The sequence below is a fragment of the Spea bombifrons genome, chromosome 3, assembly GCF_027358695.1.
Source record: "Spea bombifrons isolate aSpeBom1 chromosome 3, aSpeBom1.2.pri, whole genome shotgun sequence".
Taxonomy (NCBI): Eukaryota; Metazoa; Chordata; class Amphibia; order Anura; family Pelobatidae; genus Spea; species Spea bombifrons.
In genome coordinates, this window is record NC_071089.1 from 80,008,639 (window position 1) to 80,020,937 (window position 12,299).

At 41.0% G+C, this 12,299-nt stretch overlaps 1 protein-coding gene across 1 annotated transcript in view; it reads right to left on the minus strand.

Annotated features, from left to right (window-relative positions):
• DLGAP2 (DLG associated protein 2) overlaps window positions 1–12,190 on the minus strand; it is a 355,391-nt gene extending 343,201 nt beyond the window's left edge. The window contains exon 1 of the mRNA XM_053459998.1: window positions 11,963–12,190. The gene's annotated coding sequence lies outside the window, so the exon portion shown is untranslated. The remainder of the gene's footprint in view (window positions 1–11,962) is intronic.
• Between the last annotated feature and the right edge of the window lie 109 nt (window positions 12,191–12,299).

Consider the following 12,299-nt stretch of genomic DNA (forward strand, 5'->3'; position numbering starts at 1 on the left):
ATTGGACTGGTTTGTCTGTACAGAGACCTATTTGGGGTTGCACATTTCTAAATGCTTTTGGTACCTCTTAAAATAATCCAATTCACAAAAATATTTAGTATTAGTAATATATTGCATAAATGCATGAAAAAAATCTTGACAGGGATACTTGGAAACTCTCTGGGTTTGACCTTGAGTCACAGGGTTTTAGCTCCAATCTAAGTCTCAGGGTGAAGTGGCAAAATCTCAGTCGGGAGCTGACTCATTCACACTCTACATTAAATTAAGTGATATCTAAGATTTTTAATTAGTGCTTTGTCATGGTTGATATCACATCGATCAGCCATAACACAGATAATCTTGTTATCATGGCACCAGTCAGTGGGTGGGATATATTAGGCATCCTTAAAGCTGATGTGTTAGAAGCAGGAGAAATGGGCAAGTAGAAGGATCTGAGTTACTTTGACAAGGGCCCAACTGTCATGGCTAGTGCAGTTTATTGCGTACCTGCAGACCAGCCAGGGTCTCCATGCTGACCCCTGTCCACTGCTGAAAGCACCTACAATGGGCACGTAAGTATAAGAACTGTACCACGGAGCAATGGAAGAAGTGTCCAGGGCTGGTGAATCTTTTACTTCGTGTGCATCACTTACCTGGAGAACACATGGCACCAGGATGCACTATGGGAAGAAGGCAAGCGGGCAGAGGCAGTGTGATGCTTTGGACAATGTTCTGCTCGGAAACCTTGGGTCCTGCCATTCATGTGGATGTTACTGTGACTGTGGATGTTACTGCTTAGGTAGGTGATACCACCTACCTAAGCATTGTTGTAGACCATGTACACCCTTTCATTGACATGAGATTCCCTCATGGGCTTGCCTTTTTTTAGCAGCAAAATGTGCCCTGCCACAAAGTAAAAATGGTTCAAAAGTGCTGGAGTGTCATTAAAAGCATTAATATTTAGAGAGTCTCTGGAACAGCTTATTTAGAAAGTTCATGGGTATGCTGACACAAAAACACAGCGGACAGCGCTCACAGGCATTTACTCACACAAGCACTTACAGACACTCCTAACACCCTGACCACACAACTTATATCGCTCACAATCCCTCTACTCACAATACCCACAGAGATATCACTCACTGGCAATACCTCACCCGTGCAACTCACAACACTCACAGACACAGCACAAAAAGAAAAACACAACACTTAGATATGCAATCACATGAATGACAACTGACAACTCACATCATTCACAGACAGTTTACAGCACCAGATACTCCCACAATTCACAAAGGCTAGCACTCACACAATTCACAGCTCACAGAGCAATCATGTTTGTGTTTTTTATCTCTATGGGGTTATTAACGTTAGCACAGAAAAAAGGTTATACAGGTTTGGCCACCAAGTGCTACTGAGCATGCTTCACAAAAGTGACCGATTCAACTAGCAAAGAGTTAAAAATGTCTCCTTAAACACGAGATCCTAAAGAGTTCAATACTTTCTCCACAGGAAAGATTTACAGTATATTGAATTTGGTTGTGTTTTCTCTACTTCTTGATACACGTTACAGTCGGGATGCATTAACCAAAATTTCACAGTACAATACAAGCATTTGAGTGGGTTTAGGTTATTCAAATAAATAAGGTGAAAATCTTTTACTTATCTACAAAAGCTAATGAAAAAAATAGTAGATTCTACTATTTGTCCAGAGTTTAGAAATACCCAATATTATGGTTTTTGCAAGTTATAGGGCGTTAAGTACAACTAGAATTTTGCTATTTCAAAACCCATTTTATTTTTCCCAAATCTGGTCATTCTGCCCGTGTGCTATTTGGGACATCTTTGAAGCTGACCAATTAAATTTACCCTAGCAAACCATATATTTTTGAAAAATAGAAACCCCAAGGTATTTCAAATCCTGGTATTCTAACCATTTCCATGCACAAATTTGTGGTAGTAATTTTTTTTCACACAAATTGTTTTAAAAAAACTACACACCCCAGGGTATTTTAAATGGAGGTATTTTAACTCTTTGCATGCACTAATTCTACCACCTGTATGCTAAAGTGACTCCCTAAAGACACACTTTATTACATATATTACAATATTTAGTAAAACAAAGAACGGTAGATACAATTTGCCATATGGCAATCATACTGCGAAGCTTTAGGATACATTTTTATTGGTGTCACGAGACCAGCCAACAAAAGCTTAAACAACAACTAATTAAATGCACTTGCACAGTATAACCGATGCTAATAAACTAAGGTTCTATAAAAATAGCTGGCAGAATATTATAACATTTAATAAACTAATGTCATAAAGAACACAGTTGGTTAACCCTTTAATAACAAAAGCAGAGGCTGGGCCGCATAAGCAGCCAGCCGTATTATGTATACCACTATCCCCTTCCCATTTTTAAAATACATATTTTAAGCTTCATGGCGCTTAAGCATTGTAACTTCTACTGCCATGATGCGTGAAAAGTGTAAGGGACTGGTTTTGTGAGACTCCCCTTTCCTTTCCCCTTCTGACTCTCTGGAACTTCTGGCTAGATGCATGCTAAGTTGCCACCACCAACCCATTGGAGAGTAGGGGATTCAGCTACACAGAAGGACGTACTAAACGTTTGTGCATGATTTATGTGAAAGGAGACAGCTTCTTCCCACACAATGACTTCTATTTTGCGCATATTTGGACAATAATGGGTCACATTATAATTACATGTAACGACCTCCCAAATTCTTAGAACATGATGTGGAAGTACCTGTGATAAATGGCGACATATCCCACCAAAGAACACCATGGAAAAAATGTTAGGTGTCTACACTACGCTCTACCTGATGGGCAATATATATATAAAGCGTTGCCGGAATTGATTTATATGTTCCTAAGTGGAGTTTTGTTTTTCCTGTAATTTTATTTTCATTTAATCTACTTTTGTTGTTTTAGAAAAAATATTTTAGTATATATTACCGTGTTTTAAATGGATAATGCTTTGCTCCATATGTAAGGTGTTGACTAACAACTACAAACAGCAAAACCCAGGGAAAATGATAAAATAAAGAAAGGAATAAGTAATGATAAAAGCAGAAAGCTTGATAAGCCAGACAGCTCTAGCGATGCTTGTACTGATAAATACTTGGGCTGTAATTAAGATCTGCATTACTTAGTGGATAGAAATACATTCTTTACTCCTGTTCCTAAAGGCTCACCGAAAACAAGCACCGCTGACAACAATTACCGATGAATGAAAATCACCGCATTTTGGATATTATGCTCAGTGTAATACAAATTGTTTTCATTACTTGTGTTATAAACAGTAGTTTGTGGGGATGCAAAGATAAGTATCTATTTTTTGTGGTTATCAATCCAGTCCCCAAGGCACAGCAACAGTATTGGAACTCCTACTACCCTGATATTTTTTTAAGATCTTATAACCCAACTATAATTTTTTTTCGGTGATGGCGTTGCATGCAACGTAGCGAGCAACATCATTGCATAACTACAGGGGCTGTGTATGACCAAAAAGGCCCCAAATCAAGATGTTATGTTTAGCAGTACATGGCTTCACATAAGGGATGTCTGAGGTCATCTGAAGATGTCACTGTCCAGGTTGGTCCGGAAAGAACTAGAATGGAAAGACACACATGGAAAACTTCAGACTAGCTAGCTAAGCACACAACCCTAGATACTCTACTGACTACACAAAAACCATAAAAAACTAAAACATAGGAGCTCCCTTTTAAGAATTATCAAAAAATAGATAGTAGTGGTACATTGACCACAGTTTTTTATCTCGTTGTTTAAAATGTAATTGAGAGGAAGATTGCTACTCATTTTCATGTGATTTATCTCTGGCAATCTTTAAATCCACCCACTGGGGATATAAATAAAGCCTGGACTGCTGAGGTGCCTTGTGGACCAAGTTGGAAACCAATGATTCACTCGTAATGCATCCCTGGTCACAAGAAAACCTGGAAGGGCTGGCTATGCCGTGTTCGTAACGTCTGCAATACAGAATATGGTCTCTGACAGACAACTAATCAGCCACACACACAATACGTCAGTCCAGATTATTTCTGATAAATTGAAAAAGGAGCATTGTGTGAATCTTATTGCCTCAGTGCTACTGTGTCTCAGTGCTACTGTGTCTGCATCTAAATTACTTGTAAATATAAAATTAATTTACATGTGCAGTCTATTTCACTTAAGAGCCGATAACCATCATAAGCACCTGCTTCTGAAACACGGTTTGCTCATATTGTAAAAATGAAGCATCAGCTTTTATGTCTTAGTTTAATCACCTATGTAAGAGCCTGGTGGTGAACTACAGAACAATCCCACATCTTCTTAATATTTTATAGCTACATGAATGATTTTTATTTATTTTCTGCTTATAGGTTTGAAATGCCACTTAAAATCATTAAAAGCCACCTGGGCTAGAAGCTGCAATCCACAAATCCTTGTTTTCATTTATCTTGAATAATTGCAATTGGATGGCGTCCTGGTGAATATCAGTTCTTCAGTGAGCATCACTAACGCTCAGAAGTGACTGCATCGTAATTTTCCTGCATGACACCAAATAAAATACTGGAAGTATTGAAAGAGCTAATCAGTAAGAATGACAAATTACTCTGCTATTACGGATTACATTTGGAACGTAGGGTCCTGTAAGGACACACTGCAATAAGGAGGGAAGTATAGGACTAGAAAGACTGCAATCAAAGTTTGTAAATGTTTGCTTATTAAGATAACAGACCTGCCCAGAGATGGGGATCAAATGTCTTACTCTTCCAATGAATAAATGTTAGTAAAAGCACTCTTGTGATGTTTTGCCATTTTCTAGTGTTTTTATCTTATTTTGACATAATGATAGAATCCAAATCCCTTTTTCCCTCTCTATCATTAGGACCAAAGGACAGCATTCAATGAGGCATGTAGATGAGACAAACTAAGGAGGACATATATCTCTCTTGAAATGGCATAGGGCAAATCCTCCCGCCCAACCCACCAGCTGTGTTTCCTCTCGGCCCTGTGTATGTATCCTGTTTTGGAGCTAAATATTACAGAGTAAATAAATGCCTATCTTCAGTAATAAAAAATGACAGATGTCATTAACAGGAAAAAGAATTTAAAAGGACCCATCTCAGTGCCAAAAGCCTTGGGAGCCCCTAAAATTTGATGCTCCCCCCTGATGCCCCCACCCCTCTCTGTTATGCCCCTGCTCCTCAATTTCACCGGATCCAGTACTGTTGGCAAAAGCAAACATGGCATTTCACTTGGGTGTCTAACTACTCTGAGGATCTTCTATGATCTTATTTGATATAGCCTTGTGAAGACTAGACTTGGGCACCAGGGGGCTCTTCATCTTCATGCTCGTCTTCGGCAAAAAAAAAAAAATATTCCGCGAATATTCGCCCATTCCTGTCTTCATTTCAGCCGAATATTCGTGGACATTCTTCGTGTTCATTTTTTTTCGTTTAAGGGGTTAATACGGGATTAAGGCGTACCGCAGCAGCTCTGGCGCCAGGAGTTTAAATGTTCGTATGAGCAGCGCTATTGGTCGCCAGCAGGGGGCCCCCTGCTGGCAACCAATGAGCACACTACCATATTTGGCTAATATAGCTTCGGTCAGAATGCTGCCATCTATTGGTAAGATGCATTGAGTAGCATTGTTCCATATGCTTGAAATCCGAAGTTATTACGCTACTCAATGTATCTTACCAATAGATGGCAGCATTCTGCCCGAAGATATATTAGCCATATGCGGCAGTGTGCTCATTTGCATTTATTCAAATAAAATGAATTCCCATGACCCTTTCATCTAACAGTTTAATACAAAGAAAAACCCAACATAAATAGAAAAAAAAGTTTGCAAGTTCGACAGAATGAATGTCCACGAGTGCGGACATTTAATTGTTGCAGCGGGGAGACCAGCGGTGTCCTCGCTGTGTCAGTTAAATGTCCGTACCAGTGACTTTGTTCGTCGCTGGTACGGACATTTAACTGTTGCAGCAGGGTCCCAGGTTGTTTTATTTATTTATTTCTGCAATCAGTGGTAAGGGGCCGTGCGAGTGAGCCTATTGGTCGCGGCCCTTTAACCTGGCAGGTGCGAGTTAGACTATTGGTCACCTGCAGGGTCTTCCTCCGGCATCAACCAATTGGTTGATGCAAGAGGAGGTCCCTGCAGGTGACCAATAGGCTCACTCGCACTGCCCTGTAACCCCTGACGGCGAACCTGCGGATTTCCGCTTCAGTCAATTCCTGCGATGCCGCGAAGATAAGGTAGGCTAGATGGGAAAGGGACCAGGGAGATTAGTAGGCGAAGACAATCATGAAGATCTTCGTGGTGTGTGTCTTCGTCTTCGTTTTACCGCTGCTCTCTTCTTCGTGTCTTCGGAACGAACACGAAAACGCACTCTTTGTGTTCGTTTTCATGTTTGCCCGAAGACAAATGCACTAGTCTAGTGAAGACCACAATGGTACCTTGGTTAACTCCAACTTTTTGCAGATATATCTTCCAACTTGTATATAATCATACACCTTTTAATGTTTGTTAATATAAACCCATGTGCAGGTTTTTGTATACCACACATGCTACATGCGTGTACACTGAACACGTCCCCTTAGCTAGAGCCATCATAACTTCATGGGGGGGGTGATGCAAGTGCTCCCTAAAATATTGGTTTCTAACCTACAATGATTACCTGTCTTAACCTTTGAGCCAAATAATATGGGTTTATTCATTTTAATGAACTTGAACATGTAGGATTTGATGAAGAAATGGATCCATTTCAAGTAAAATGAAAATGAGAGTCTAGCTGTTTCATACTATTATATACAATTTAAGTTGTCATTAAACAAATGCATTTCAAATATAGAAATGGATAATGTAAGAATGCAGATAATTAACTAAAGGGCATAACTAAATTATGAGAGAAGCAGTCTCGCTGGCATAATATGTTTTATTAAACCATGTACAATACAAATGGCAATTACAGTCATAAAAATAATAATTACCCATGACAATACTTTGTATTCCAACCAGTTTCTAGTTAAGATGAGAAAATATAATTCTTTAACATTAGAAATTATATTTATATTAAATATCTCAGAAAACAAAAAGATATATTTTTTTCCAAGAGAACAGGCAACATTAAATGAAATCAAGTTAATGAAACTAAATGACATAAAGATATACAAATAATACAGTAATTGCAGAAATGGGAGTTGATACATGGTTATGCTATGAGATTATATTAAAGTCGCTGTGCATATTTTGTGGAATTTATTCACAGGCACTGCGTTTGAAGGACATCATCTAAACACCCCAAGATTTGCCGCTTATTGGGTTAGTATACGTTAAATAAACTCAGTTTGTCTGGTGATTTCAACTAGATATTTTTGAGTTGAGCTAAATCCATGGTAACTCAAGCTTTATAGCACAACTTACTCATCAACTAGTAAAATACTGACAGCCAAAAACAGGTTGAGAATACCTGATCCGCACTGTGAACAGAGTCTAAGCTGCAATATTAACACGCTACAGCTTGAATCGTTGTGGGGAGCAATCCAGTATGCATTGTTTATAGGTTCCAGCTGAAAGACTCTTTCCTTACTAAGGCAAATGAAAACATTATCATCACATGTCAGGCTGTGTTAGAAAAGAGCATTAAATTCTGCTCAGCCAAGCAGCGCAGGCTAGAAATAAAATCCCACGGCATGGTGAGATTTTATTGGACGAATGCTAATTATGTTGATATGGGCAAAAACTTTCCTTTGTATTGGTTGTTTTCTTTAAACTGGGTACCTAATACTTATAACTCAATGCATTTTACGTCAGCGCATTATATCGTAAGCAGCTAACTTGTAAAGGGAAAGATAATATTAAAAAAATACATTAATAATAATAATAATAATAACAATAATAATATGCTACTGTATTCTTATGAAACATTACACAGTGAACTACTTCCGTTGTCAAACTAGTTGTACTTTGAAATAACTATCGTGGTCCCCATTTTAACGTTCTGTAGTCAAGTCATACATCTACATTCTTAATATATACCGTATTGGCTCGAATATAGGCCGCACTTTTTTCCCCCACTTTAAGTTTTTAAAGTGGGGGTGCGGCCTATATTCGGGGTCTAGCGCCGGGCAGGCAGCGGGGTTAAGATACAGATCCCCCGCAGCGGTGCAGGGGACCTGCATCCTACTCCCTGATACGCTCAGACAGCCTCCCCTGCCAGCACTTCCCACGGGGGGGAGTACCGGCACGGGAGGTTATCTAAGCGTTTTACCTCTGCCCACCCCCGACTTACCGGAGCAGACTCCCGGGTGTCTTGCGGGGCCGGCGGGAGACATTTACGCAATACGCGCATGCAACTTCCGGTACCGGTACCGGAAGTTGCATACGCGTATTGCGTAGATGTCCCTCGCCGGCGCCGCAAGACACCCGGGAGTCTGCTCCGGTAAGTCGAGGAGGGGGGGCAGAGGAGGACAGCGGCAGCGTATCGCGGGGAGGGAGGACAGCGGCAGCGTATCGCGGGGAGGGAGGACAGCGGCAGCGGATCTCGGGGAGGGAGGGCAGCGGATCTCGGGGAGGGAGGGCAGCGGATCTCGGGGAGGGAGGGCAGCGGATCTCGGGGAGGGAGGGCAGCGGATCTCGGGGAGGGAGGGCAGCGGATCGCGGGGAGGGAGGACAGCGGCAGCGGATCGCGGGGAGGGAGGACAGTGGCAGCGTATCGCGGGGAGGGAGGACAGCGGCAGCGGATCGCGGGGAGGGAGGACAGCGGCAGCGTATCGCGGGGAGGGAGGACAGTGGCAGCGTATCGCGGGGAGGGAGGACAGTGGCAGTATATCTCGGGGGGGAGGACAGTGGCAGTATATCTCGGGGGGGAGGAGGACAGTGGTAGCATATCTCGGGGAGGGAGGACAGTGGTAGCATATCTCGGGGAGGGAGGACAGGGGCAGCATATCTCGGGGGGGGGGACAGAGTGGCAGCATGTTTTTTTTGGTGCTTTTTTAAAGAAAAAAACTTTTTCTTTAAAAAAGCACCAAACTTTTAGGGTGCGGCCTATATACGGGGGCGGCCTATATCCGAGCCAATACGGTAATTCACAATCCAACACCATGTTGTATAACTAGCTAGGCTGATGTTTCATTTAAATATATTAATTATGTAAAAATTACCAAAAATAACCGGTGTGACCAAATTAAATTAGAGAATAGTTTCACAAACATATATTTCTTTGCAGAACCTGTCTGAAACATACATTTGTCCTCAGATTATACTATTACAACCTCAGTCCTGTCCTCTGTACATTTTTTTTCCCTCTGATCAATGTAAACTTTGTATGTTTTTTTTTCACTATTTAGCTGTACTGGTAGAACACTAGTAAATATCACTCTTGTATTGGTGTCTTTTTTGTACATGTACAGTAATCTGAATACAGACATATCTGTATTGTGAGCATTGGATTTATATCATAGGCAGGGATGGGCACAATCCCAAGTTTCTTCAGTCTAAAGCTCTTAAGCAGAATCCAAATTATCTAACTAGACATTTTGCATTGTACGGAGCTCACCTGATTTATTCTCTTTGGGTTGGGAATAAAAAAAAAGAATCACACTTGACTCTCTTTTTTTTTTTCCCCTTATGCCCAGTCATTTACCAAGTCCTCTTACCCTTACCTGTAAAATAGCTCTAAAACCTTCACATAAAAGTCTACTAAAACATGAATCCATTCCTTGTGATCTCTTGTCTTGATTATTGCATCTATCCACCATTAAGCCTCTCCCTATCTTTTCACTGTCCCAATGCATTCTGCACATTGCTAGCAGACTAATGTTCTTATCCCACAGCCTCTATGTCAGACCCTCCACTGTATGCCCATAACTCCCAGAAATACATTTATACTCCTGAGCGTACAGCACCCATCCACACCTTTCTTCTTATCTCCCAGTCTTTTCCTACAGCTTCTGTCTCTATTCAATTGCTGTCACCTGTTCCCACTAAGGGGATCCAGATTCTACATGTGGTGTACGTTGACCTTGGAATTCCCTACCCTGTGCTGTTATACCATCTTATTACATTAACCTTAAACATTCACTAAATAAAAGCTTAGTGGTAGATTAATGCAGTTTACACCAAAAAAACCTTTTCATACAGAGCACAACCCAACACTACTACCCATTAGATGGCTGTTATGAGTGGCCAAAACACTGGAACTACCTATAGCTTCTATTTTTGCTTTGCAACCAGTGCAGTTCTTAAGGCAACGTATAATTATTTATAGAGATAAATGAATACAGCCTGCGTTGCATAGGTTTTTTTTTCTGCACATTAAGGACAGTTGGATAGCGTCCAATGCGAGCATTATGGCTGAAACTAACAGACATGGACAGACACAAATAAGAAATAATGGAGATTGGACTGCAGGTTTTAATTTACAGAAAACAAGATTCTTCATAATCTCCATGGACCTTTGCAGCCCCCTAATGCAAATCAAGACCTAATCCTTAGTATACAAGCCATGGTTTTGGATCTAGCAAGTAAAGAAAGAGTTTACAGAAAAGTAAGGCATCCAAATGTTTTATTTAGTGTTTCCAGCCTCATCCCACCTTCTACAAAATGTACATCTGGCAGCGCTGCCTCCCCCACAGACAAACTTGTGCTATCTTTTGCAGTCATGCCAAGGCAGAGGCACCTGCAAAGAGGGGGTGGAGAGGGGTTTTATTTTAGCCTGAATGACAGAAGCTGGAGTTTCAGCTGTTCCTTGTGAAAGTGACTCATCCAGATGTCTTTCTGGTCCATTCACGGTGGCTCCCATTCACTCAGCTTCCCCTGATCGTCACTGCATGCTTGCCACATGTTCAGCACCATGGACAGATCCTGAGCTGATCTCTGCTACATGACTGCAACAAACAGTGAGGCTGCCAAACAGGAGCTATTCTCCAGCAACAATTGTAATTCAATTCAACAAGTGGTAGAGCTTAACACATAAAGAGAATTTAAACAGGCATATGTCTATAATTTGTGTATGCTTGTGATATTTATTCATGGGTGATCAGACAATACAAATCAAAGTGCAGTTTCAAGCAAAGAGTATCCTGTTTTATCAAAGGGATATGTTGCTTGGACAAATCATTTTCAAAATTGCAAATGTTCCGTCCAGTGCTTTGTTAGGACATCTTAAGAAGCTGACAGACACCCAAGTACCTCTTCTCTCAAGTGCTATAATATGTCATCATTTTCAGATGACACAGATCGGTAAGGAGAGAGGTGAAATTAGGTTACATTTACAGCAGAGCCAAGATGTAATTGCAAGTCTATGCTGACTGTTAAATAATACGGTAGGCAATTCGCAGCCCTGTATGTTTTAAACTATCCATGACCTTGTCGAAAAATGTAAGAATTACGCCCATACTGTTCTGGGGTGTAATTTAACCTTATGTGCCCCCCACTGCGTGTCATCATGATCCTTAAATACAGATCTTGCAGTAAAATGCACATCCTATTGAACTCCTTTTGGACGCCTTACTAGGCGTGTTATTATCGTGTTATTTAATAACACACATTAGGGTTATATCGCAAAGAGATACTCGTGTACGGTTTCATGTTGTCGCTTGTACCGCTCGAAATCCAGGTGTTGCCCACAGTGGTGTGCCTGAGGGCGATGGGAGTTAAAGTCGACAAAATTTTAAATAACATTTGATCGCTCGTCTTATATGAGGACCCATCCAACCCAACAAAGCGATCACAGTAAACTAACAAAAGCCACTGCATAAGCCATTTTCTAACAGCTTGGTCATTTCTAATTTATCATAAACATCCCGATTATTCTAGTGCTCAGAGTTACAGAGTTTTATGCATATCATAGAACGAGGTGAGACAAATCATATTATCTTTCACAAATAAAAATAAATATTTAGGACCCACGGTGTAATAGTTTAACAAAATAAAAGCGCGCCTTACCTTTCTCAAGGAGAACATTCTAATGCATTATTTATTTAGTACATCCCAGCTGACACGATGAGGACTCTGAAGCTCTGAAGTTTGGAACAGTTTGGTTTTGTTTAAAGCAAGTTTGGTAGTTTCTCCGTGGATTGCACGCGTCCATCTGACTGCATCCTGCCTAGCAAGCTCTTCACATTGCAGTGTCACTTCTAAGCAGCTGCTGTCAGGAGCCTCTTGCTAAAGAGCTCTCACAGCGCCAAAGGGTCTCAAAGCAATGCGCATGCGCGGGGAGCAAGCAAGAGCTCGCATGCGCATAAAAGCACTCGTCCGTCTCGGGACGCCATTACAAAGAGGT